The sequence below is a fragment of the Ictidomys tridecemlineatus genome, chromosome 8 (assembly GCF_052094955.1).
Source record: "Ictidomys tridecemlineatus isolate mIctTri1 chromosome 8, mIctTri1.hap1, whole genome shotgun sequence".
NCBI lineage: Eukaryota > Metazoa > Chordata > Mammalia > Rodentia > Sciuridae > Ictidomys > Ictidomys tridecemlineatus.
Window position 1 is genome coordinate 61,999,558 of NC_135484.1, and position 22,707 is coordinate 62,022,264.

The following is a 22,707-nucleotide window of genomic DNA, read 5'->3' on the forward strand; positions in this document are numbered from 1 at the left end:
ACATGAAAACATGGACTACCCTTTTAACATTTTCAAGTGAGGTTGTCAACTCTGTTTTACCCTATGTGAAATGTATGAGCTCAAATGATTTGGATTGTAAATCATCTATATTCCTGTAATTGATTGGAGCCAAGTAAAATGGAACTTACTGTGAGCAGTCATCTGAGCTCAATAGAATTTGGAGACGGCTTTATGAAATGGAAAATTTTAAGATGGAGATATTAGCACAGATGTGGCGAAACATAAAACAAATAATTTGTCACAGGGAGGACATATTGGAGTTGTATTGCCACATTTCAAAAGATTAGGGTGACTAAGGAAAAAAAATCATAAGGGGATAGAACTGTTTGCCTGATATATTCTTTGTATTTTTATATATAAGAATTAAAAAACTGTAAGCATCCTATCTAAAAAGCTTAGAGGGGACTCAAATAATATATTATGGTAGGTAAATTAGACAGAACATTATGAAGCCTTCCCAAAATGAGATTATTGAATGATTATTTAATATTTAGTTAAGTTAAAAAAATAGAAAGTAAATTGAAGATATGCTTTGATTTTAGTTGTGTTGAATTATGTATGCTTTTAATTATCCATATTAGGATAATGGGAATGTGACATTTCCCCTTTTCCTTTCCTTTATTGCAGTAAATATATGATTTGTACATTAAATAAAAATTAGGTGATAGAATAAACAGTGTCATTTCTAATGTAAAAAATATTAAACTATATGACTGTTTTCCATTGCTTCTGGTTCTGCTTCTGTTGAACTTGATTCCTACAAAAGACAATGAGCTTGACTTCAATGATTTTGTTGTTCACCAGATAGTCCCAGGATAACTACATTTTACTGCTGAAACACCATCTGGACTTTGTTCAAAATCCTCCTTAGCATGAATTGTGGTTGGCTAATGTCTCTCCCTGTATAAACACCATAAATTTTCCACACTCAATAGGGACCTCTATCACTCTGTAATTTAGGTTATTTCAGCCTTTCAAGACACAGCTATGGGAACTTTTCAATAGGTCACACTTAGTTACAATTAGTGTGTTATTAAAGGCACATCTCACTGAGATATTTCTTACATGACCAGATTCAGGCATTATATTCCAGATTCTTTCTATTCTCAAAAGTTGGGAATTATTTTATTTTTAAACAATCAAACAAAAAGAAAATGTAAGTTGGGCACACTTTGAGAACAAGAATAGCAAGGAATTATTTCAGAGTTTTCTCTTGCTTTAACCGAGAGAAGTGTGGAGGTAACTTCAATTTTCACAGGTAACCATCTCAAATTCCTTCACCATGATAGTCTTGCTTCTCCTAATCTGTGGGGGTTTCTGCTTCTTAAGTAGCAAGCAGCTGCAGAAGGTGATAAGAATGTGCTAATAAACACCTCAAGGTGATTCTTCATGTGTGCTAAGGGCAAACACTCTAGCCCCAAGAGATGGAGGAGGGATTGACCTCCTGACCCCTAACTGGAGAAACTGCAAAGAAGACCTCACTTTGAATCTTCAGGAACGGTATGGCTGCCTCTTTATCTCATTTGGCTCAGGAGCCAGCCTCAACCTTTCTCCACTTATCACATTTTTTGACTCATGAATATGAAAAATCACCTTTCAGTAGGTACAGAGTTAACTTGCTCCTGAAAGAACATTAGCATCCTACTCTCTCTTACTCTTTGGGTATGACAGTGACCCAGCAGCCTATTAGATGTGGGATGAAGAGTCATTTTGGAAGGAGAAATGAGAAGTCATGCTCTAATTATGTAATAGCTCGTCTAAATCTGAGTTAAAAATAGGGATATTTTTAAAGAAATGTTTATATTCCAAGTAATTATCCCACATTTGGAGCCTCTGGTGGGCCTATTTGGAATCCAGGCTTTGCAGTTTTCATTCCGTGACATTCTAGTTAGTAATCCAGGAGGTAACATTACAGATAGAGAGTATTGAATTAATAAAAAGTGTGTGATGAAGAATTGAGATGTGGGTGCCTCTATATTATGCCCAGTAAAGTGATCCATCCAGCTCTGTTCTCTCCAAAATAGGGTGTTCCAGAATAAGACCTTCTAACCCAAGTAATTCAACCACTAAGACCAAGTAAAGGAAGGCAGAAGTAGAGAAAAACTAATATTAGTGCCTACTATATAACAGGCGCCGAGCTAGGTATTCTTCATGTGCAAATCCTCAGAGCAACCTTGTGAGAAATACCTCATAGTCTCCACCTTCTGGGTGAAGCAACTGTGGCCCGTAACATGTACGTTGTGGAGATGATATTTGAACTCCTTTTGACAACGTGACCATTCTACCAAATGCTGTTGTTCATAAAATATCCAAATCTAAAACGATTTTAAGGGTTTTTGAGATCAATAGAGACTTGATTGTAAACAGGGGAGGAACACATTAGATGACTGTGGATTTGGGGGTGGCAGAAAGAAGGATTAGGCCACATGATGTTTTTAGGTGTTGGATGTTCACTAGAGAAATGGTAACCACTCATGGAAAGCCTTTAAAAACTCTTCAAAGAACTTTTCCCTTTATTTTGTCTGTCCAAATTCACCATTTGTAATGATACTAGAATTGGTCAGACTAGGCATTTGATAAACTGCCAGGATGAGAACTTGCATTCAGTGGAGCTGAACTTGGAGTAGGGAATTTTGTACCCAGGGCAGAATAAGACCCTGAGAATGGGGAATACAAGACAAGTCAATTCCACAAGAAAACGTCAAAGGTCACACCCTGAGAGACTGTGTGTAAACATTCAAGTCCACAGTGCCAAAGGTGGGACTGAGGGCAGAGTCAGAGATCAATAGTTTGGGATTAGATGGGGATGATGGTGAGTGAAGGCGGGACAGGGGCAAGTGCTTGAGGCTGAGACGGGAGGTAAGACTTAGGATGAGCTCTTAAAACAATAATGCAAACCAGTCACCTGTTGTGGGACTAATGAAATGATGAGTTGAACTTAAAGGTATGGCAAAGGAATAGGTGAGCCCTCCACCCTATTCATGGAAATGCAATTATAGTGGGAACCCAGGCACACCAACTTGTTATCAGCTGATAGACTGTCAGGATAACACAGGTGTAGAGAAGCAAAAATTATCCTGCAACCTCAAATATGCATAAAAACTGGAATCATTTTTTTAAACTCATATTTTAAAAATGTCTGTGATGATCCTCATGTGCATGGCAAAACCTTTCTATCAATTTAGGCAAAATCCCTCTTTCTTCCAAAGTGTTTTTAGGTTCCAGGTAGTGTGATAGTATCCAGATGAGGGGGAAGAGAAGGATGAGGATGTGAATCTGCTGTGGATCCAGATGCCACAACGGCATCTGCTGAGTTATCCTTGATTGTGTCTGTTCTTCATGGTTAGTTCTTCAGTTTCTGCTCTGCTGCTTATGGTTCTCAGGCACAAGTTTTCCACAGCTCCAATGGATGCTCACAGAGGGCATGGATTCATTTGCTGCCATTCTGGGGTGTCACAAAACCTGGTGGGGGCAAAGATCTCTGGTCTCAGGTTCAAGAGAATTATTCCCTTGTTCAAAAACTCACCCTGCTCCTTTTATAATCTCCCCAAGTCTTGATCCCCCATTCTACTCTTCCTCTGATGTGGACAGTTGACCCTTTCCAAATCAAATGTGAAGTGTAGGCAAACTCCAACAAAACAGATCAGGAACCCATTTGCCCCTAAGTCCTGCTGCATGGAATTTCTGGAACTGCCTCCTTGGGCACCTCTAATAAGCCTTCATTGAATTTCTCTGAGGCATTCCTCCCAATGTCTGTCCTACGGCTTTGATTTTCCTTAGCGACTGGGAAGGATTGCCAAGTATCTAAATGACTAGGTGTGATTCTGACTCCTTCATCAGAAATTATAGCTCAGGTCAGGTCAGACTGACATGAAGAGAAGTCAATTGATAGTGGATGACCTCATCTCTGGCTGATATTCTTTTGTAAAAACACTTACAACCTTACATGTTTTAGGAACATTTGATGAATGCTAATAAAATATTCTGCTAACATTCATCTATTAATATACTTTTGTGATAATAATTATGTGAATATTTTAATAATTGATTAAGAATAATTTTCCTCTGGTTTATAGTGTTTTATTTGTATCTTATTCCAACATATTTTGTGGGGTTTGAATGTCATGGAGTTTTCTGCATGAGACTGCTAGTCATTTTAGTTAATTGCGTTATTATAAAATCTAACTTATTCCAGAGATAATTCTATCACATACTTAATGGTAATTGTAACAATCATGGACTTTCTCTTCTACAAATAGAAAAGCTCTAGGTACCATGAAATGGAGTTGAATCATACAGATTGGGTCCAAATCTTGGTAGTGAAAAAAAAATATGTTTGAATTCTTCAAGTCTTTCTTTCTTCCTCTGGAAAACTGGCATAAATTAATCACTTTTATGAAGAATTTACATTACTCTGAATACCTGCCCCAATAACAGATATGGATATGTTTAGTAAAAATCGAGAGCACAATAATAAAGTCAAAAGAGTTTACTAAAGGAAAAAGACCTTTGTGTTATTCAGCTGAGGTTACAGGTGTACCAGAAGTAGTGCAGATGTCAAAAAAGACCTTTTAAATCTTTTATTTCTCAGCCACTGGCAAGTAGTTTCTTTGAGCTTTACTTATGTCAGTTTTAAAAAAGTTCAGAGCAAGAAAGAGATGTATAACTGAAAAAGTTGTTAACCTAAATGAGATAACAAATGAACATTTTAACAAGGTGCTTGGTCTTTAGTAAGTGCATAATAAATGTTTCTTTTTTGTTTTATCCATATTTTTAATTGGTGCACTATAGTCATACATAATGGTGGGATTCATTGTTACATATTCAAACATGCACACAATACCACAAAAATATGGAAAGCTTCATGAATTTGTGTGTCATTTTTGCACAGGGGCCAGGCTAACCTCCTCTGTATTATTTCAATTTTAGCATATGTGCTTCAGAAGCTAGCACTCAATGTTTCTTTTTGAATTGAAACACTAAGATAAATGAGAGTTAATTACTTGGATTGAATTACCTGAAGATACAATTGTATTATGACACAACCCATAGTTTGTCCTATGTGTATCCAAAGATATAACATTAGAAAATGTTCTTTCATAGAGTAGCTTTTTTTCCTCATAAATTAATGATAATAATAATTTCATTTACATACAGAGAATCTTTATGGTAAAGAATCCTGTGATAACACAAATTTGACTATGGTAATTAAGTTCTCTCCTCAACAGCAGGCTTATCCTGATCAACTCCTTAATCTTACAATAATGATACCAAATTTGATATGACAGAATTTTCAGACTGCATATATCATTCTATGGTGAGGTTTAGGACAATCTTATTGCTGTGGTACTATTATTATCTTTGCTCAAATATGTTAGTAGAATGATGAGTTGTTACTATATTGCAGATGAGGAAACTTAGCAAAGAGATGGTTATATCTGATCCAAGAAGAGGTCCATCATGTATATGGGGCCACCTAAGAAAAATTTTGAAATAATTTGTCTTTAATGCACTGTTATCCACCCTCCCTCCCTTCCTGTTGAGTAGTATAGAGCACTTATTTCTTGCCTCAGGTTTCAAACTTCCTTCACCCTTTAGCCATATCTGAAACCGGTAAAAGGTATGTGGCATATTGAGTACTTACCCATTGCATTTTTCCCCCCTCCATTCCCAACCTTCCTTGGTGTTCAGTTAGGACCAGGTGACTAGGGCTGACTGATGGAACATGAATGAAAGTGATTGACGTATGATATCTGGGCCACAGCAGTCAAGAGCTGGCCTACTTCCTTTGTTGCTTTCCTGTTCCAGAAATCTTGGAAACCACATCTTGCAATGGCAACATCCAAGATGAAGAGATGCATTTCTGAGTTGCAGGGTAGAGGAAAACTATTGTTTAGTTGCATTGGAATTTGTGCAAAGAAGAAATGAATTTTTTGTGCTAAAAAACTGAAATTTCAGGGATCACCTGTTATAGTTCCTCATGAGTAACTTCAAAAGAGAAAAAAGATATTAATTGATACTGTTGTAATTGTGTGCTTGATTTCCTCCCCCCCCCCACACAGTTTTAATTGGTGCTTTGTAGCTGTACATAATGGATTTATTGTTACATATTTTTACATGCACACAATATAACAATATAGTTTGGCTAATATCACTCCTCAGCACTTCCCCACCCAACCTTCTACTCCTTACTGCTACTAATTTCCCTTTGATTTTTAGGAGATCCATCTCCATTTCTTTTCCTTTTTCCTCTCTAACTTCTGCTTTTGAGAGAGAAGATACAACCCTAGACCTTCTGAGTTTGACTTATTTGGCTTAACAAGATGGCCTCTAGTTCCATTCATTTCTTAATATATGTGACAATATATGTATGACAATAGGCTCTATTTTTGACATATTATACATACATGGGGTGCAACTCATTACAATTTTGATCCCATTCTTGTGGTTGAACATGATGTAGAGTCACACTGGTCATGTATTCATATGTGAGCACAGAAAATTATGTCTGATTTTACTCTACTGTCTTTCGATTCCCACCCGCTTCTCTTCCTTTCGTTCCCCTTTGTCTAATCCAATGAACTTCTATGTTTCCCTTCCCTACCCTCCCTTGTTATGGGTTAGCATTCACATATCAGAGAGAACATTCTAACTTTGATTTTTGGGGGACTGACTTATTTATTTCACTTAGCATAATATTCTACAGTTCCGTCCATTTACCAGCAAATGCCATAATCCCATTCTTCTTTGTAGCTGAGTAATTTTCCATTGTGTATATCTACCACATTTTTCTTTATTTATTCATCTGTTGAAGGGCACCTAAGTTGGTTCCAAAGCGTGGCTGCTGTGAATTTACTTTTATAAACATGAGTATGCATGTATCATTGTAGTAAGATGACTTTGATTCTTCAGGATAAATACTCAGGAGTGGTATAGCTATTTTATCGGGTGCTTTCATGCCTGATCTTTTGAGGCACCTCTATGCTAATTTTTAAAATATTTATTTTTTAGTTGTAGTTGAACATAATACCTTCATTTTGCTTATTTATTTTTCTGTGGTGCTGAGAATTGAACTCAGGGCCTTGCATGTGCTAGGTGAGCACTCTGCTGCTGAATCATAACCCTACCCCCTCCATACCAATTTCCATAGTGGTTGTACTAATTTACAGTCCCACCAGCAGTGTAAAAATGATCCCTTTTTTTTCACATCCTGTCCAGCATTTACTATTATTTGTATTCTTGATGAGTACTGTTCTGACTGGTGTGAGATAAAATCTCAGTATAGTTTTAATTTGCATTCCCCTAGTTGCCAATGATGTTGGACATTTTTTCATGTATTTATTGGCCATTTTTTGTATTTCTATTTTTGAGGAATGTCTGTTTAATTCATTTTCCCATTTAATAATTGAGTCATGTGATTTTTTGTTGTAAATTTTTTTTGAACTTTTTATATTTTCTATATATTAATCTTCTGTAAGAAGAGGAGCTAGCAAAGGTTTTCTCCCATTCCTTAGGTTCTGTCTTTGTATTCCTAATTGTTTCCTTTGCTGTGCAGAAGCTTTTTAATTTGATGCCCTCCCATCCATTAACTCTTGACATTATTTCCTGAGCTTTCGGGGTCTATTGAGAAAGTCATTGCCGGTGACTAAAAGCTCAAGTGTTGACCCTATGTTTTCTTCTAGGAGTTGCATAGTGTTTGCTTTCCTTTTTTGTAAAGGGCACCAGAGTTGGTTTTGCCTTTGCTAGAATTGCATATAAATGGAATCATATAGCTTAAGTCTTTTGTGTCTCATTTATTGTACTGATCATAGTATTAATGGGACTTATCCAAATTTTTGCATGTCTGGTCCTTTTGATTCTTTAATATAAGCCCACCATATGGATATATCACAATTTGTTTATCACATTTACTCATTGTTAGACATTGATTTGTTTCTAGTTTTGGGTTGTTTTTTTTTTTTTGTGTGTGTGTGTGTGTGTGTGTATTGCAGCTGTTTTGAGAATTTGAGTATAATCTGTGTATGTTTTAATTTCTATTATATAAATACCTAAGAATAAAATGGTTGGACCACATAGTGGGTTTAGCTTTTGAAGAAATGCCTAAATTTTCCAGAGTGATCAGACCGTTTTCCATTCCCACTAACAGTGTACAAGAGTTCCAGTTGCTCTGCATCTTTGTTTTTTAAAATGTTATTTTTATTTTTTGACATTGTCTTATTTTTTATTTATTTTTTAAAAAGTTTTAAACTAACTTTTATTGATACATTACAATCATACACAATAGTGGGTTCATTGTTACATATTTACACATGCTTATCTTACTTTTAAACTTTAGCCATTCTGTTAAGTGCATAGTGATATCTCATTCTACTGACCAATGGTGTTGAACACCTCTCACATATTTGTTATCTACATCTCTTCCTTCTTTGGTCAAGTGTCTGCTCAAAGATTTTGCCCATTAAAAGATCTGACTGTTTGCTATCTTTTTGTTAAATTACAAACATTTCATATATTCTGAATAGAAATACTTTATCAGCTAGATGATTTAAAAATATCTTCTTCTGGTTGTGGCTTGCCTTTTTATTATCTTAACAAGGCTTTTTAAAAAGCAGAAAAGTTTGGAATCTATGAAACCCAATTTATTACTTTATTTCTTTTTTGATTCATGCTTTTTGCATCCTCAGACATCTTTATCTAATTCAAAGTCACAAAAATTTTGTTCTATTCTTCCTTTGAGAAGTTTTATTATTTTGCTGGTACATTTTGAAATATTTTAATTTGTGAAGTGATTTATATTTACTTTTGCATGTAGATACCAAATTATTTCAGCACCATTGTTGAAATGTTATCTTTTCTCTATCTACCTTAACATTTTTATTTATTAACTATTTGCCATATTGGTCTAGATTTATTTCTGGATCCTCTATACTGTCCCATTGATTCTCATGTTTATTCTTATGCCAATATTATATCACTTTGCTTACTGTAGGAATTCTTGAATTTAGATAGTGGCAGTTCTCCAATCTTGTCAGCCTACCCAAAAGTTAATCTAGGTCCTTTGGATTTCAATATAAATTACATAATCAGTTTGTCAATTTTTTTTTTTGCAAAAACTCATAAGGATTTTGACTGGGAATGCAATGAATCTCTATGCCAATCTTGAGCTTCCAATATAAATCTCAGTATATTTCTCCATTTATTTAGTTGTTCTCTAGTTTCTTTCAGCAAATGTCTTGTAGTTTTTTTTAGTGTGTAGATTTTGCACATATTTAAAAATTATATCCTTTGTGGTTAATATTTTTTGTCACTATTATAATTTTTCAATTTCCAGTTCTTCATTGCTAACATAGAGAATTATAACTGATTTTTATACTGACCTTGGATTGTATAAACTTATTAAACCCAGTTTTAGTTGCTTTTTAGCATATTCTATAGGACTTTTACAGACAATAAACTCATCTGAAAAAATATAAATATACAGCTTTACAGATGGGATTTCAGGTGCAAAAATCCCAGGGGAAACATTGGCAAGGTACTTTGTGGGTATAATTTGTGAAAGTGGATGATAAATTAATCTGTGAATGAAGCTGACTTCAGAGTTTAGGGGGAAAAAGCAAAAGACAAAATAAACAAACAGTTTTTCCCATAGATTTGTGCTCTGAATTCTAATTATAGTGCTTCTCTGCACTTAAGCTTTAAGGTTAATCAGCATAAGTTGTGATAAAGTTTAAATTAAATACAGTTATTATATAATTCTCAATGGGACTGGAGAACTGGGGTTTGATTAAACTTTTTAGCAAAGTGACTATAGTCATTTTAAAAAGAGGTGTAGAAAAACCATGGTGTTATATTAATTATAAGATTAAGCATAAACAATTAAAATTAATAGGGAACAGATATACAAATATTACTCATCACTCATATTCTCCTTTTAAGAATACCATAATATAACTCTATGGTTAAATATTTATTGATAAAGGTTCACCATATTTTCTTCATTTAATTTCTTAATATCATCCAGCTCTCTCCCATTCCTGCCAGCTCTGACCATTTTATCATGCCTGTGGTTAATTTATATTCTACTGAAGAAATATCTTCCAGAAAAATATGCTTGTCTGGTTAAAAGCTATAGCATATTAAAGACCATAACTCTTTCAAAGTTTCAGAAGGCAGTAAAACCAATGTTTTTAAAATCAGAGAATATGCTTATAATGTTTTTATGGATAATTCATTTTAAAAATAATGCTAATCTTATATCATAGTTACACTGCCTTTTCTCAAATGCACATATAGCTTTACAATGTTCATCACTTTTTAAAATGGTCATTTTTATCCCCCGCCAAAATGTTAATTTCTTCAAAATAGTTTATTTTCCCCTGACACTGCATTCCAGTCTATATGTAAATTGAATCACATTCAGATTAAATTAAAATAACATGAATTATGGGGGCTGTTTTCTCACATGAAGTCTTCTCTTAGTTAACCTTTCCACATGAAAGAGAGAATCTGTATCTGGTGTCTACTGAACCTGTTTGACATTCTGGAGATGTCAGCATCCTGAAGAATACATTTTGGCTGATCTGGATAATGCTTTTGTTACATAAAAGAACTAAGCTGGAGAGGGATTTGTGATTTTTTTTCAATTCTAGAAATAGTATGAAGAAAAACCTAATGACCCCACACAGAGTTCAGTGTTTGTGTCGTATTTATTTGGTCAAACAGAAGGTGATTTTTTTCTGCTATTAATGCTCAGCTTTTCATAGACTCTGGCATAAAGCATTGGTGGAAAGCAGTGTGTCAGGGGCATGTTACATTTCATTAACTGAATGTGGGTAGGCGAGTGAATCCCACTTCTTTTTGAAGTCAAGCACATTTCCTCACCTAAGAACATAACATTTTAATTTGTATTCATTTTCACTCAGTAGAAAATTCTATTTCCATCCCATCTTCCTTTTATTTTGCAAATTAGTAAGCAACAATATAATGTAATATCTAAAAATATTTTCATGGGATAATTTTAAATATTCCCAAGTGAAAAATATATTCTGTGAAGAAGGACACATTGTGTTAATTCCCTTAACTTTCTTAAGTTTGTTTTAATGTCTCTTTTTTTTCTCTCAATTCACTTTGAACAGGTTTTAGGAGAGCATTTAGAATGTCTTTATCTGTTAAGAATTCAAATTCTATTGTTAGTTTCCCACAAATCTCTTATCTTTTAGTCTGCATTTTCTCAGGGAATGTGCCAATTCTGATGGTATTATCATTTTAGCCTCTCAGAATCACTTGTGCATCTCTTTGTGAAGTGTTTTTGGAATTAGTACTATCAAATTCCAAATATGGTGAGAAAAAGTAGAGCAGGAGTAGGTGGGAAAGAAAAAAAAAATAGGAGCTGGATGGGAAGAAACTTTTGGAATCTTGGTGATATTCAACTAAATTGGAATCTCATAAAAGGCTTACCAACCTTAGCATTTATTGAACACTTAGAACATTGTAGGCCCTGCAAAAAGTGCCTTCAGTAATTTGTCTCACCGAATTATCTCTTATGAGATAAGCACTTTTATTATACCCCCTGTAAGGTGGGGAAATGAAGAAATAAATAAATTGACTCCTCCAAGGTTATACAACTACTTACAAAAATATGTGATGCCAACTTAGGTTTGCCTAGTTTCAATGTGTACTGTAAATCCAAATCTACAGTACTGCAAGCAGCTCTGTGAGGAACATACATTTCTAAAAGGGCTTCTTTTCTCCTGAAATTACTCAGAATGGGGCTTTATCTGTGTGTTTGGCTTTATGTTCCTCTGACAATATGTAGCTAAACCCTCACCTCTCTAGCTGTCCCCCCACCAAAAAAAAAAATCTCTGAAATTTTATTCTAAACATTTTACACAAGTCACTTTGTAAATAAAAATGCAATTGAAACAGAGAGGTATTAGGTGCAAGCCAGCATGAAATTTGTTCTATTAGCCAAACCATGCTGATGGTCCCAAGAGGGACTTGCTGGAGTCAAGGCTATGCTAGGAGAGGGATATCTGAACTGAACTCCCCTCTCCCAGACAAGTTCTGCCTTGTTGCCTGCAAGCACCCTGCTTTCATTGTGGCTGCATCTTGTTATACTGAGTGAGAATCAACTTTTCAGCACCTTGTCTTTCACAAATTGGAAATAGCTATGGTTAGAGATGTAGAAGTTTTATTTAAAATATGAAAAACTGTAACAGTGTAATCCTTCTCTAGTTCCCATCCCCCACATTTATATCCATCTTTGATCTTGTGTCTCAGAAAGGACGAATTGTTTTGTGCCCTGAATTCATTTGTGCATTGGTGCTTCTGATTTCACAAACGATGCCTTCTATGTAACAGAAAGTATCATAAGGGACTGGGGCAGTGACCTCTCTAAAACTGGCTTGGAACTGATTTCCTGGCCCCTTGTGAAGGATGCCAGTGTTTCTTCCACTCATAGTTACCAGCACAGTCTTTACCAAGCAGTTTGTCCTATTTTATGTGGGGGCATGCTATGTGGCAACTGAATTTTAGCTAAGGTAATTATATTCCATGTGTTTAAACTTTTCACTAATAACCTTAAAAGTATTCCAATTACATAAATCATTCTTCCCAATTCGTGTTGACTCTATTGAGTTCTACTGTGATTTGTGACTGTTCTACTGGGTTCAAAAGTAGCAAAGTCTTGTTGAGCAGCAGTGTGTGAGGAAGAGGGTTTCCTGATCAAGTCAATTATTGGTTAATTCAGATTTAATGTGAAGGTCCGTTTGCTTCAGTCTTGTTACAACTGTTTTTCAAAAAATGATTTGCAAACATAGCATATAGAATGTAATGTAAGAGTTGATGTCTGAGAAGCCCTGGGTTTATTATTTTCTCAATGAAGTTCCTAGAGAGAGCTCTACAAATTTATGGTCTGTCTCTGGGTCTCTTTTTGTTTATGTTCTGGTTTCCTTAGATGCCATTTGATCTGGGGCAATTTCCTTATATTGTTTAAACCTCAGTGTCATCATTTGTAAAATAATAACTATCTCTAAGAGATTTGGGGAGGAGTCAATGAGTTAATTCTCACCACAATGTCTGGCTAATGTCTCACCACAATGTCTGGCACCCTTGAATGTGGAGTGTTAGTTATCATTCATACTTTTTAATTCTTAGTGTTTGCTGGCCTGACCACATACTTTGGCAATGATTTCCCTTTAGATAGTTGCCACATAAATTAAGTTTTTTTTTAAGAGAGAGAGAGAGAGAATTTTTTAATATTTATTTTTTAGTGTTCGGTGGATACAACATCTTTGTTTGTATGTGGTGCTGAGGATTGAACCCGGGCTGCAGGCATGCCAGGCGAGCATGCTACCACTTGAGCCACATCCCCTTAAGTTATTTTCTTGACATTTGCTTCTTTCATTTGTAGTACAGGAAAAAACTTCTGCAGCAGGCTAGCTGTGGATTAGTGCACATAAAATGTTTTATGTAATTTAGCAAACGTAATATTTTATAGAGAATGAAACAACTTAGTTGTGATGGATGTACATAAAAAGAAGGCAAACAAGGTCACTGACTGAAGAATCAGAATTTCAAATTCCTATTTTTGAATTTTTAAACAATCCTGGGGCTAGCCATGTATCTCAGTGGTAGAGCTTCTTTAGCATGCTTGAGGCCTTGGGTTTGATCTCTAGAAACACACACACACACACACACACTCTTTAATACCTTAATAATCTGCATTGATACTTCAATGGCTCTCCACAGAGAGGCAGCTAATGACAGAGGGGAGGGTGTGTATCTCATTAGATGCCTGCTTGTTTCTCCCTCCATCTTCACACCTCCTCCTTCCTCTACCCGGCATTGCAAAGAAAACTAGGAAATGGCTTATTTGTCAGCTATCAGGACCCTCTCTGGCCATCCTCCCCACCATAGAAGGTCAATGTACAAAGGTCACCTTCCAAGGCCTCCACACTAAACACTCTGACCTCACTGCCAAATCACTTTCCCAGAGAGTGCCACCAGATCATGTGTCACTTTTATGAACTTTCAGTCTGGTTAAATCTGAAGTTGTGTGAAACTTTCTTTTTGGTTAAAATAAGTGCTCTCTAAAAGCAAATACTATAGATGTTTTCAGCCTGCTTTCACAACTTTTAAAATTTCTTTCTTGAAAATTGAAAGTATATTTGGAATATAGTATCACAGCAGGAACCTAGAATTTGTTGATTAACTCCTTGTTAACCTATTACATTTAAATAGAGCATTAAAACAAAGTTACAATCCATGACTCATTCATTGCAATGAACTCATTTAGGAAGTGTATTTGAATTTCATTGAGTGGAATAAGCCTACAGTTTGATCAAAGAGTTGGCTCATATAAACATCAAGTTTATGTTTGCCCACTTAAAAGCCAATTTTTATTGCTTCAAAAGTGTTCACTTTAATCTTATTAAATGTACAATGGTAGATTGCTTACAACTTTGGTTTCACTAAAATGAATAAATATGTTTTACACTTAATTTTGAAAACATTGTAATGCTAATTTCTTCGTCATTTAATTAAGAAATTAAGATCCTCTTGTATCTTTTAACCTCCAAAGCTAACTCACTAAAATATAAAATAAAAACAGATTACCTTCTTAAAAACTCAAATTAGATATTAAAGCATTTTTATTGTTAATATACATATAGATTTCATAATTTAATTTTCACTTATATTATGGCAAAGACAGACTTGAATTTTTAATTCTTTTAAGTGATTAGAGTTTTTTGACAACTTTTGTCTATGTTTATTTTCTTTCTTTTGTACTGGGAATTGAACCCAGGGGTGTTTTACCACTGAGCTACATCCCTAGTACTTTTTAAATTTTGAGACAGGGTCTCACCAAGTTATTGAGGCTGGCCTTGAACTTATGATCCTCCTTCCTTAGCCTGCTGAGTTTCTGGGATTACAGGTGTGCTCCATGCCCAGTTTGTTTATGTATATTTTGTGCATTTTTCTAATTATTACTTTGTCTAGGTCCATGATTATCTCTAAGTTAGTTGAGTATATTTACCTTACCTTTACAAATTGTCATTTTTACAAGGAATATTTATATAAAAGATAATTTGCTATTGAAATTCCAAATGTAAATTGATGTTTTAAAAATACAAGCTTAATGATATTTTTAAGGCACTTACAGGATTACCTAAATTTGTAATGAAATTAATACAAAAATTTCAGTTGTTATGTTTTTAACCTAATTTCAATCAGCAAAAATCCTGTGTACTTATTTTCTGTTTGGAAGAAAAGCTGAGGATCCAAAACGTATTTGATTCTACAGATCAGAAAAACAGATTGTTACAATCCTGCTTGCTCTGATAGGTTCACTAAATCTGGTTGAAATTTTTACACATAAATCTTCATTTGAACTCTCCAGAAGCCTATGGCCTACAGTAATGCTATCTATATATGAGGGAAATAATGTGGAATTTGCCAAAGAATCAACAATTTTTTCTAGTATTAGGAAGGCTGTAATAATTTTACAAGTTGAAAAACACTTATAAATTTACTTAGGGCTGGTGCCAGATGATTAAACATTATAGTTGTAAAAAACAATAGGCTTCTTCTTCTTCTTTTCATAGCTTGAATTCATCAAGGTAGAGGATGAAAAATTGGAACAACAAAACCTTGCAATGACCAAATCATAGGCTTCCAGCAGAAGGGGAAATCCTCCAGAAACTTCTTTCAAGTTTGGTACAGCTGTACTCTCCAAAGTAGAGTTCTGTCATATTTATAGAGATCTCTACAGATGGCTATTATATAATTTATTTCCTTGAGTTATAGCAATTTAAAGTGCTAAATTAATTCAATTTTGTGACTATAATAAAATACCTGAATTTGGGTACTTATAAAGAAAAAAAAAGGCTTGTTTGGTTCACAGTTTTAAAGGTTCAAAAGAATGACACTGACATTGGCTCGGCTAAGGTGAGGACTTCATGGTAGAAGGCATAGCCGTGGCAATAGCACATGAACCCTTGGGGAACACACTTAACTCAAACCATATGCAAACCCACAGCAAGTTCTCAGCAGTCTATTAACGGCATCCCTGTTTTCTTATGTACATTATGAGTTTAGTGTAGAAGAACTTAGGCACAAAATCATCCCTGAGTTCTTTGACAAGTAATGCCTGAGTGGCAGGTTGATGGGCTGTCTTTTCTATCTGGTTGCCACACTTTGGTCCAAAGTACAGTAATTTCCTTCATAAGACTATTTTTGGAGAAGTGAAAATCCATTATTTTCTTATACCTCTTACTTTCTCTTCATGCCCAACAGTATCTCCAGGAGTTGGCCATCTTTCATGGAGATGCAGCATTAAGACAGAGGACACTCTCTAGCCCACCAATTTTACTCAGCATCTCTCTCACACCAACTCCTCAGTCCATTGATGTCAAATTTGAGTCCTGATGATGGTTCACATTTGGGACGGAGTATAGAATACTTGAAACCATCACTACTAAATTTGAAGTATAGAATTTTGAAATCTTCACTGCTAAATTTCCTATTGCCTCTCAGAAATTTCTTTTACGATATAAAGAACCCTGAAAGGGATGACACAATTGAATTTTCATCTGTTATCTTTCCTTACCGGCAAAAGTATTCATTAGATTTCTTTCTTCTGTGACCTCTTGTTTAAGGTAGAGTTTCTGAAGTAAACTGTAAGATAATTTGAAATCATGCTGATGGGAGTGGATAAAGAAGACCTACATTGAGGGATCCCTGAGGTAGTTTGAAGAAGTATCAAACGCGGCCATTTTTAGGGAAAGTATATTTCCAGGATAACCAGCATCTCTTGTGTATTTACCATGGGCCAGGTTCCACTGGAAAGTGTTTTATGAGTATTGACTCATTTCACTCTTACAAAAACCTTATGAGGTAGATTCTACAAGTATCCCTCTTTTACAGACAACTGAAACTAAAGCAAAGTTCAATAACCAAAGGCCATAGCCAATTATGTTAGCCTAGCTGTCACTGTGACCAAAATACCAGACAAGAACAATTTAGAGGAGGAAAGTTTATTTTGTCTTACGGTTCAGAGGTGAGTCCAGTTTTGGCTGAGTCCATTGTCTGGGCCAGAGGTGAGACAGCATATAATGGGGCAAGATCATGGTAGAGGAGGACTGCTCCCTTCATGGCAGCCAGGAACAGAGAGAATGAAGGGGGAAGGGGCTACAGGGAAGATAAACCCTCCCAGGGCATTCCCTCAGTGACATTCCTCCTCCAGCCATATCCCACCTGTCTACAGTCACCACCTAGTTGGTCCATTCAAACTAGTATGGAGTTCTCACAACCCAATTACACCTCCAAACATTCTTGTGTTAACACAGGAGTTGTTTGTTTGTTGGTTTCCATAAGTAAAGACTGAGAACTTAAGCAATACTATCTGTTCACCTGGTTCTTTGCAGAGAATAGTGAAGATCTGGAGATGAGAAACTGTAAGGGGAAAAGAGATCAGAAAAAGGAGAGCAGGAACCCCACCAGCTGACTCACTCAGTTTGATTTTGCTTCCGATCACGTTTCACCATCCACTGGGGGTTGGGGGTTGGGTGGCCTTGAGCCTATGATCTCTCCCAGAAGTAAGAATCTGTGTTTATCTCAACTCTGTTAAGTCATGCGGCTTCAAGTAAGTTTACCTCTTCTCTGTATCTCAGCTTAATTTACAAACAAATAAATTGGGTCTATAAAAGAAAATAAATAGCATAAAAACTTTTAAATGTGGAGATGATAATAGATACCATTGATTTTGAAAAACATTTTTGTTGTTTCACATGGAAACAACCAAAAAAAACTAAGCAGCCTAAATCAAACTAACAAAACGTGTGTGAAGGAGGAACCTTTTTAAATAAGTTCTTAAAAAACAGGTAAACTTAAATAATCACTTTGACTTTTATGATGGATATTATCTCCAAGACAAGATGAACGTTTGGTAAAATTATCTAGGTAATTCTTTTTTTTTTTAATTTTAATATTTATTTATTTATTTTAGTTCTCAGCGGACACAACATCTTTGTTGGTATGTGGTGCTGAGGATTGAACCCAGGCTGCACGCATGCCAGGAGAGCGCGCTACTGCTTGAGCCACATCCCCAGCCCCTCTAGGTAATTCTTAATCAAGGTTATTTGTGTCTATATTCATTGACAAAAAAGAATGTTTAGTCTGGCCTACTAGGTGCTTAGGTTTACTTATTCTTTTGCATGATTGATTAATGGATGGGTTGCTTTTGGGCCATACATCTAATGTTCCAAATTCTCAGGAAAAATTTTTCATAAGTATATAAGCTAAATATGGCTGCTGAAAATTTGTTTTTTTCTTTTTTAAATTGAAAGACATTTGGTGAATTCTGTCTATAGAAATGACAATTCAGACAAGAACATCCTGGGATTGATTTTAGGATCATGCTCCGGTTTTACTCTTCTCTTTCCAGTAGATACTTGGTCACACTCCACCACCCTGGTGTTATGTTTTTGAACTTGGAACTTCCCATCACTGGGAGTCATTACCATATATAGCTCTGGGAAATCAACTGTGTAGCTGTCAGTAGTTTCCAGCAAAGCCTTTCCTGCTCACTTTCCTGCTTGAATCAATAAACAGGTCTGTTATTACTCAGGCTCCTGAATATATGTCTCTATTTTGATGCCCACTCTGTCAGGAAGATGAGGGATAGGGTTGGATCCATAAACGTAGAGTCAGGGAATACATATCAACCCAAACATCTCCAATATTGCTTTCATTTTAAAGTTTAAGACTGTGGATGACTTTGGAAGAATCAGATTTTTTTTTTTTTTTTTGGATGCAACTGGAAAGTTCTTCTTTAATCCTATTTCCCTGTAGAGACTGGTCCTCTACATCATGGCATATAAGCACATAGTCAAATCAACAGTAGCAAGGTGGAGAGCAAGAAGAAGCAGCTAGGGTCCGTTTATTCAGATGAGTAGATATCTAATCAAGTGCCATATTCACAAGGTAAAGTTAAAGAGCATTTGGAAAGAACAACCAATGCCAAGGTTTCCTTCCATGAAATATAGCACAAGTTCAGGCTTCTAAACTCTACATACCTCTGACCTTTGGCTCTTTTATGTCTCTATTTTTCTGACCTGACAGACCATATGCCAATGTGCAACCCAGAATCCCTGCCCTTGTGATTTATAGCTTACAGCTGCTTCCCTGTCTCAGACATGGCAGCTGCTTTTCAGATGTCTTCAAACCAGGAGAGAGTGTTAATGTGAACTTGAGTGGCTGCAGAAGGGAAGAAGAAAAGTTGATGAAAAAATCATCTGAATTCAGTCCCAAAGCTTCCCATTGATCTTTACCTTCAGGGCCAAGCAAAATGTTTGGTTTATTTCATAAGCTAATTAGGTGTGTGAAAGGCTACTTGGCATTTGCTATTGACTGAACCCAACAAAAGTGATCACCGGGCTGGGTAATCAATAAGGGATCGATTACAAGCGTGTGATTGGATTAGCCATTTGATCAATGCTGTGTGCTAATATATTAACAAGCAAATTACCGAGCAGCCCTTAAGAGCAGAATGCTGACTCTGATTGCATTACAAACTAGTGAGATCTAATGACCCACCACGTGCAAGGGGTTAGTTATACAAATCAAGACCTGAAAGTATTTTTTTCCTTGAAGGTTTCTCCCCAGCCAAAGAAAATGCTTTCTTAAGTGACATTCAAATTAAATTACAATTAGCAAGCAGTTGCACTGGGATACCTAATTTCCATGTAGATTTTGTTCATAAGGAAGAGGACTTGGGAACTGCAGCTAAAATAGCCCAGAGAACTTTTAGGAAAATTCAGGTAATAGCAAACAAGGCAAACACAAAGAATTCCAGAATAATCACTAGTATTTCTCAAAGTTTTGGTACAGATTGGTATAAATAGATTCCCAGATTGGATATATAGAGCTCTTCCATGATAAAATCTACTGTTGCTTATTTTTAAAAATCATATATATCTTCCCAGCTCCCATTTTTAAGATAAACTATTACCTAACTACTTTAACTGCAGAATGGATAAACAATGAGATGCAGCTGTGTGTATGTTCGTGCACGCGCACATGCATGCGCAGGTTGAAGAACTGTAGCTACTAGCAATAAAGGCCCTGTGTCTTTTGTGAAAAAGAATAAAGAGTAAATTACAAGACAGAATGTAGAATGAAAAAAATTGTTTTTCACTTTCTAACTTCCAAGATGGTGTTACTATTAGATCCTTCTATAAATGACCTTACAAAAGTAAAGCCCCACAAAACCAGAGCTCTTCTCCTACCCTGCTTTTCCCATGATTACGTGAACCATTTATTCAATTGATTGTGCTCTTTCAGATTCCCTTAGTGGAGACCAAGCAAGCCTTTGCTCACTTTCCCTCTTAATCCTTTTCCTTTTAAGAAACCTTTTTTTCCCTTTGCCTCAGGGAAGCTGAACCGATTAGTCTGAATTCTCCAGTGTTATTTGCAGACTGGAAAGGTCTCTCCGGGCCCAGAGGCAGCGTGTCAGCCAGAGCAGCAGTGAGGCCAGGCAGGGCGGGCTCCCGCAGCGTGGAGCCTCTGAGCGGGCTGACAGGCTTGGCCTCACTGGGCCCAGGCAGGCCACAGCTGACAAAACAGCCTTCCTGGCTGCCCAGAGCTGGAGGGCGGGAGGCGAGGGGCTGTCAATCAGCATCACAGAAGAGCAGGCAAGAAATATAATATCTGATGGAGCCTCTCAGTTCAGAGACTTCAAGGTGAACCTAAGGTTGGGTTTGTCTCAGGCTAAAACACCTAGTACCTCACGCTCGGCTTTCAGGCACTAGAGGCTGCCAGCAGATTTACCTCCTGACATGCATTTAGTAAGTTTCAATTTTGGTACTGTCATAGCTAGTTCAGTGCCACCAATAGTGCCCTGTGATATTTTTATAAGAACCATTTATCCTTTTGAAGTAAAGCTGATGGAATGCAATGGTCACAGGTGACAGTCCTTCCTCTCAGTTCCATTCCTTTTTGGTATTGCTTTGTGTGAAATGCAAATTTAAATGTATTTAAATGTGTGTTTTTAGATATCTTCTGTGTATTTAAATACATTTTTTTAAAAAAGTTTTGGTGTTGCATATCAAAGCATAATGTATCAGAAGCTAGCAGTGTTCAGTTAAATATACAAAGAGCCTAACTGTCTTTAAATTTGGCAGTACATGGAACTATGAAGTCATTACATTTATTGTTGATAGATTGTCACTCCCACATTTTACCACAGGGTGAGCTCTCATAGATAAATGATAATTCTTTGGGATCTAATGCAGCCTAAACTACAGGGGCATATGGTATAATGATACAGTAATCTATGTTGCCAAATTAATTCTTTCAACCATCAGTGATTACACGTCCACAATGAGGAGCAGCATACTTTGAACCAGCAGTAAAATCCCTTCTAATTAATTTCCATATTCACCAAAAAGCTTAAACAGAGCAGTTAAAGAATATCTTGCATCTCATAAACACATGCCAGGTGCCTACAATGCCATAAATCCCTTATTGGAGTGTTTCTGATTAATGCTTCTGACAGCATGCTACACTCTCCTCCTCTGGTGCTATTATTTTAAAACTTTAAGTGATAACATCATAAACATTTCTCCAGGAAGAACCACTAGTGTGGCTGTAGATGATAATGATTTTAATTATTTAAGATAGAAACCACTTGAGGGCAGGAATTCTGCTTGTCACTCATTGTGTCTAATTTTGTAATATCCTGATTTGCAGGAAGAATTTCTCTGAGAAGGTAGATTGAAAGATAACAAGCAAAAGAGAAATTTGTCCATGTTTGATCATTTATTTGGGGATTTGTAACTACTTGGGGAAAAACAAAAAAGAAATCTCAAGCAATTTGACAAACATGGATCATTAGAATTTCTTTCATGCTGTTGAGTGTGGTGGCATTAACCTAAAATCTTAGCAATTTGGGAGGCTGAGGCAGGAGGATGGCAAGTTTGAGACCAGTCTCAACACTCTAGTGAGATCCTCTGCAATTAAGTAAGACTGTCTACAACTAAAAAATAAAAGGGAGTGGGGAAGAAGCTCAGTGGTAAAGTGCCCCAGTACCAAAAATTTAACAAAAAAATTATTACATCTTGAATATCAACTAAAGTATATACATCTTCTAGTCAATAGTTTATTTTTTAATTTTGATTTCCAGATTGTCTCATTGTTATGGTATGGAAGTGAGGTATCCCCAAAAAACTCACATATGAGACAATGCAGTAAGCTTCAGAGGAGAAATGATTATGTGTAAGTCTTAACCCAGTCAATGAATTAATCCCCTAATAGGGGTTAACTGAGTGGTAACTGAAGTGGGAAGGTGTGGCTGGAGGAGGTGGGAATTGGGGACGTGGCTTTGGGGCATATATTTGTATCTAGCAAATGGAGACTCTCTTTCTCTGCTTTCTGATTATGATGTGTGTTGCTTCCCTCTACCATGATGTTGATCCTCATCTCGAGCCCTAAGAAATGGAGCTGGTCTTCTATGGACTAAGACTTCTGAAACCGTGAACCCCATATAAACTTTTCCTTTTTTACAATTGTTTTGGTTGGGTCCATTTAGTCATAGCAGTGAAAAAGCTGATTAAAACATTCATTTTACCCACTTCCATGCTATGTTCAATGATCATTAATAGTAAAGATTTAGTTGGGATGGTTATC

At 36.0% G+C, this 22,707-nt stretch overlaps 1 non-coding gene and 1 pseudogene across 1 annotated transcript; one reads left to right on the forward strand and one right to left on the reverse strand.

The window, feature by feature from the left end:
* Positions 1 to 20,831, forward strand: part of LOC101963749 (histone deacetylase 1 pseudogene) — a 75,159-nt pseudogene extending 54,328 nt beyond the window's left edge.
* LOC120889421 (U6 spliceosomal RNA) lies at positions 4,868 to 4,974 on the reverse strand. The gene has a single exon (XR_005733314.1). It is a non-coding gene; the product is annotated as a U6 spliceosomal RNA (small nuclear RNA).
* Positions 20,832 to 22,707: the final 1,876 nt, after the last annotated feature.